Source organism: Pithys albifrons, chromosome 18 (assembly GCF_047495875.1).
Source record: "Pithys albifrons albifrons isolate INPA30051 chromosome 18, PitAlb_v1, whole genome shotgun sequence".
In the NCBI taxonomy this organism is placed as follows: domain Eukaryota; kingdom Metazoa; phylum Chordata; class Aves; order Passeriformes; family Thamnophilidae; genus Pithys; species Pithys albifrons.
In genome coordinates this window covers 10,213,179-10,219,869 of record NC_092475.1, presented here as the reverse complement: position 1 = coordinate 10,219,869, position 6,691 = coordinate 10,213,179, and positions in this window count along the sequence as shown.

The window sequence follows — 6,691 nt, the reverse complement described above, 5'->3', positions numbered from 1 at the left end:
AAGGTCCACAGGGCACAGCCGTGCAGCCACTCCCTGAGTTCATGTGGGCACACACACCAAAACACATGTACACACACACAGGAACACACGTGCAGACACAGGAACACACGTGCTGTGTTGTGTACATGCACAGCAACACATATGTGCCCACACACATGAACATGCATGCACACACTGAATCATATGTGTGTACACACAGGAACACATGTGTGCTCACTGGCCCCATCCTCAGCGCAGGCTTGGAGGGCAATGCCCAAGCCAGGCAGTTCTGGGGGAAGAGCAGAATAGAGGCAGAGCACTCCCAGGAAAGGGAAAGGAAAGGAGGAGAGCAGAGTTCAGGGTAACATCTCTCAGTGGACTCAGGGAAAAAAGGATGGTGTCCACTGGCAGTTGTGATTTTCAAAGCAAACAAAGCCAAAGTGAATGCTCAGAAGAGCACAATAGAGCTTAGCTATGTGGAGCTATTCCTGAGGTCATTTCATATGAAAATCTAGAGCTATTATTTTTTTTCTGCTGAGGTCAGGCTATAAAAACCCAGGTGTAAAAATCTCTTCCGATGCTTCATTCAGGACTAAAGTGTTTTCCAGCCCTGAATGAATGAGGGATTTCAGATTTACCAGCCTGGCAGAGACCCCTGAGACACCCGGGGCAGTGAGCACTTCCAACATCCGGAGCAGTCACTCAGAAGACATTTCCAGTCCCATAAATATTATGCCTTACTAGTATAATTTTGAATAAAATAATGTAATTTGCTATAGATCCACGAAGAATCAATGCGGTACTTCCCCTGCTAAGAGTCATTCTGAAGCAGCACTTTCTGAAGGGTTGGCTGGGCTGTGCAGTGTCCTTGCACCATGCAGGGACACTGGAGTTTAGCACGCTGTGTCTGGGGAGTGTCAGCTTTCCCTGCCCAAGTCACGCCCGCTGAGAGACACTCAGCAGCTGGAACCAGCTCCCTGCGGATTTTTTGAGATTCTGGGAAGCAACCAATGAGGTTCTGCTGGTGGAGCCCTGGACAGAGGAAGAAGTACAAGTATTGAAAAGTGGTTCCCCTTATCTCTGTTTTACCATGTCCTCCTCCTCTACTGGGATTTCTTTGTTAGGGAAAAACTTTCTCAAGGCTGGTTTTATTCCTCAGTGGGACTATGGCAGTGTAGGACCTCCTTGTGTTTCATGGACATCTGCTCCCAGAGACTGATGGTCCAATTAAGCACAAATTTTACTACAGTTCTTCGAAGTTCAGCATGACAAACTTCTCCCAAGTCACTTCTGCTTGCAGAAAGCCCAGTGGACAGCTGTGCTTGGTGAGGTCCCTGGGATGGGAAAGGTGTGAAATCAAAAGGTCTATAACACTCAGGCATGCCCTGAGGAGCTCACAGCCAGGACAGGGGCAGGGTGTGAGTCTGAAACATATTCCTGCTCTTGTCAGATCAAGTTGTTCCCAAGACTCAATGTTACCACCAGGCTGGAGGAGACTCCACAGAGGTGTGATTGCTTTGTCCCAAAAACTGAAGCACCACAGTGTGGGAATAAGGACTTTTTTCCTCTTGAAAAACTAGCTGAGATTGCACAACACCAGCCTTGTGCCACACAGAAAACATCTACACACACCTTTCTGAGAGCTATAAGCTGCCTGGATAGTGGTACCCAACAATGCAGGTCAATCTCTGGTAGCAGAGTGCACTGGGGTACAATGCCTATTTGCTTACTGATATTTATTTTAATTTTCCACAATAAAATGCTAAATATGAAGTACTGTTACTCTGCCTTAAATTGCAACAAGAGCTGCATTTTCCACTTGCTTGGTTATAGCTCTTTAAGTGATACATTATATTGTTTGCCAGAATACTTCTACAAAGTCTTTGCTTCATTTAACTTGTAGAACCATTCAGCCAGATTGGTCTATAAAAGGTGTACTTACAATCAGGATTACCCTGGGACTCAGAACTGCTGGGTGCTAAAATGCAGTCTCTCATTTCCCATGGCCTTCTGAGCATCTGAACATATTTATACCTTCTGCATTGCAGCAAACTTAATCAGAAGGACAGGCTTGCTAACATCTGTGCATTCCATTCACTTCTGGAGTTGTCTCAATCTCTTCTGAAACCTGATTCTGCCTGTCAGAGTGCATAGCTCTCCATGCTGGGTGTTATTTGGACATGTAGACATCTGTCATCAGGACGTGTGATAGATGGTTTTATTAACCCACAAAGGCAAAGACTGTGGCAGCAAAGGACTCTTACACAGAGAGAAAATATTCTGCAAACCTTGCAAGTATGTTCCATACTTTTCCCAGTCTGTGGTTGCAGCAGGCACTGAACACTTGGAAGAGGAAGATGTGTTACACAGCTCAAGCTGGACTTACCTCTCCACTAGTTTTGGTCAAAATAAGTAAAATGATTAGTGTAGGTGATATGGCATCACCAACAGCAGAAGGGAGAATGGCTTAAAACAGAAAGATAATAGGTTTAGAATGGATATTAGAAAAACAATCCTCACTCTGAGGGTGGTGAGGCCATGGTACAGGTTGTCCAGAGAAGTTGTGGATGTCCTGTCCCTGTTCAAGACCAGGCTGGATGGGACTTGGAGCAACCTGGGCTAGTGGAAGGTGTCCCTGCCCATGGCAGGGGGTTGGAAAGAGAGAATCTTTTTGTTCCCATCCAGCACAAACCCTTCTGTGATTCTGTGATGAGCTGGTGTCCAACAGCAGTACCTCCTGCAAGTAGATTTCATAGCAAACTGTAGCCAGAAATTAAGACTCTGCTTTAAAAATATGTTTAAGGAAAATGGAAACATGTTTTAATAGAAATAATCACAAATATTTCATTTAAATCATTCAGGAATTAAACATAAATTCACCAACTCATCCCCACAGTGCTCTCAAAGTCTTTTTCTTTCCAACGTCCCATCAGGCAGTCACCTGCAGGAAGGACTTTGCACCAACAAATGCATAAACAAGTCTAGAGCCAAAATGGAATTTTGGGATGCTTAATTTTGGGGTTTGATCTGTATCCATATGTAGCTTCAGCCTGAAAAGGGACAATATATCTCACAACCTTCCAAAAAATAGTCAAGTGCAATTAATCCTTGCTGGGTTTCCATTTCCTGTGATTCCAGGATTCCTATGCTGAGGCTCCCAGAGAATTAAGACCAGATACAGACAGAGGAACACGTCCCTACTACTTCTTTTCCAAAAAGCCTGTTACTAAGCAGCCAGTGGCTCACAGCTGGGAAGTGACGTGGCTCCTGTAGCCACAAATGAAAAATCCAAAGAACATAGTTTCTGGGATAAGATCCTGTATGGAGCCAAGTACAGGGACCTGAGCAGCCTTTCCTGAGAGTGCTGGCAGTGTGGTGTGTTACCTGTCATACAGGTCAGGAGGTGGTGCTTGTATGGTTAGCACAGAATTTGGACAAATACAGTTTAACTTCCATCTTTTGTACCAATTTCTTTTGTGATTCATAGAAAATCCTGTGACCTGAGTCCTCTGAAGGATCGGAGTGCTCTACAGGCTGGGTGACTACACTGCTGTATTTGCTTGTCCTGTGATTCCAGCTATTTGCATTCACAGTTACAGGGATGATGTTGGAGGTCCAGGTACCCTCATTTTCCCTCTCCTCACTGTCCACCTGCTTTAAGCTGAATTTTATTAATTTTTGGGAGCTCCCCCACACTCCATCCGAGCCTGCATTTGAGCTGAGCCCCTGCAAACACACCAGGACACACATGTGTGTTGTGTGTGCATACAGGGACATATATCACACATATAGACAGGAAAGTATGTACAGCTACATACTGTGGTGCTGGTGAACTCTTTTTTTCTAAGGGCAGCAGAAAGATAAATCAGATAAAATCAGTTGTATCTTTTTATTTACAAAGGTGAGTGATTGCACTCTGTGTTTGTCTTCGCCATTTGGGAAAAGCTGTATTTGAAGTTTTGGATTTGTAGCTTTTGGCTTGTTATATATATTGCAAACATTTCAGGGAATCCGTATTGTTACATCCCATGACACTGCTGCAGACTGTGAGAGATGGATGGATAGTGATTTTCTTTAAGCCCTCATTTCTGGAAACAATTGACTGTCTAGAAACCTCAGTTTTCAAAATTAAAAGGAAGGTAAAGAGGTTGCTAAAATTTCTATGTATGGGAAATCTGAAAATGGAATTTAAATGGAAGCAAGTATCTTGCAAACCAGACAGAATTTAAAAGTTTATATGGAGCAATGAACAAACAAACTCATACCCTCGAGCTGATTTTTGTCCACCTGCTTTGACAACAGTGCCAGGCACCTGCAAAAAATTACATGTTTTATCTCATTTAGACATACATAGGCTTATTTTTGGAAACACCCTGCCAGTAAAAGCAGGAAAAAAAGCAAATCTCCCTAATCACTGTAACAGGATAACTCAAACTAATAACATAACCTGCAATTTTGCAGTTTTATATTATTAGAAGGAATGAAAAAAACCTCACCAATCCCCCTGACACTGATTCATCAAATAAATTAACTGTATTCATCAGTTAACTCTCACTGGTCAAAGAGGGTTAAAATTCTTGGATATAATTCACATTGCTAATTTTGCAAAGGGGGAAAAAAAGCACACTGGGATAACAGGAGCCAAATATGCCACTTTGCCATAACTGACTGAACCTTGGGGGCTGGTGTTTTATTCTTGTAATATTTCTTTTAATAAAAAAAGTGCCTGATTAAAATAGCCTTTTAGAAAACATTAATTCAGGAGCTTAAAAAAAATTCAAATGAACTCAAATAGATTTTCTCTGGTACGTTAGCATTGCATTTAGGATAATGGATAGGGAGAAGGATGGATTCTGTAGGTATAAATCAATAGGCAAGGGGGGTTGATGAAACTGCAACCTGTGAGAGTGAAGCCCTAGTGGTTTGTGATATCATCAGGAGTCCAAGATTAATTCATTTGACAGTCCAGTCTCCTGCATTCATTATTTTAACAACATGCACACAGGACCACGATACACATGTTAACCAGGCAGCCAACACACACTCACTCAGAGCCCCTACAAGCACCCAGGTTAAAGGAAAAATCCCAGCTGGCTTGTCAGTAGGATATGTGAACAGATTATCCTTTTTGCTGCTGTAAGAAAACTGAGAGGGAAGGGGGTGTTATGGAGAGATGGAAACATAATTGGCAGTTTTGGATTAGCCCCACTGCTGGTCATGCTGGTCAGTCACACACCCGCCAAGGACCTGGCTCTGCCACTCTTGCAAGGCTCAGTGCTGCCTTGATGAAGATGTGTTAATGATTTCATTAGGATTTCAAAGGGAATGTGATCAGTGGCAACATGGATAAATGAACAACACTCTGCTCCCAGCCTGCTTTCTCAATGGTTTCTGCCTTTGAATTTTCTCTAGCTGAAAATAAAAGTTTTAAGCAACATAGGGTTTTTTTGTTTGCAAGAAGAGGACACGTGAGTTAATGTCAGTCAGGTGCTGGAAACTCCAAATAACCTTATGTGCTTTCCATTTTCTATATAGATATCTCACTACCCATTTTTCTTGCAAGCTCGTGACTAAATCCTGCTCATGTCATGCTAAGGGTCCCTGTGAAATGGCCATTGATTTTAATAGCTATTGGATCAGATCCTCATTCTTAGGCATGGCCCCATTAATTTCATATGGCCTGTTTATGTAAGTAAATTGGTCCGATTTGGCCCCAAGTATGTGACTTTCCCAGCCCCAGGAGAAAGCAGAAATCCCTGTCATGTTCTGCTGTACGGTCTATCCCATCCAGCTGGAGTTAAGTGTACCTCATTACTCAGGGAAATTTGAATTTGGACAATTCTTCACTGATAAACAACATACTGCTATAATTAGCAAGTGTGGACTGGGAATCCTGGTAATGGAGTCAGTCCAATCTGTCAATTTAGGAACATACTGTTTAATTTACACAATGCAGAGCATTGTGCAACCTGAGAAGGCTCCCCTAGCCCAGGCTGGAGCAGGGCTTGCTGCTGCCTCCAGCTTAGGGACGCAGCTATCAGCGTCAGATGGTAAGTTTTACACTCTTCTTTTCCCTCTTGGCCTCTTTATCTAGGTTGAAAGGGAACATGGATGGCTGAAAGAGGCCATGCACAGTTCCTGTGCAACCACCACCAAGCTGTTTTTCACGACTAAACCCTGAGGTTCCCCATTCTTCAGAAACTAAGTCTTCCAGAAGGGCAAATTTTGTGCAAGAAATGTTGTGAGAGGGGCAGTACAGTCCAAATTATAGAATCATAGAAACACAAAATGGTTTGGGTTGGAAGGGATGCTATAGACCAGCTTGTTCCAACACCCCACATGGAACACCGCAGGGCAGGGACACCTTCCACTCCTCCAGGTTTCTCCAAGCCCCATCCAGCTTGGCATTGATCACTTCCAGGGATGGGATATAACCTGTGCCAGTGTCTGACCACCTCACAGTATAGAATTTCCTCCTAATATCCAATCTAAGCCTGCCCTCTGTCAGTTCAAAGTTGTAACAATTGTACTGAAGTACCAGGCTTAACACTCAAATCCTGACCTGCAGGATTAGAGAAGCCAACCAGCCTGGACAACAGCATAGAGTCTAAGATGACAACCCAAAAACTGCTCCACAGGGGGCTGTGGGGTTTGATTGTAAATTACTTTCAAAGCCATGAAAAGGCCAACAAAAATGCACAGCAGATTTGTT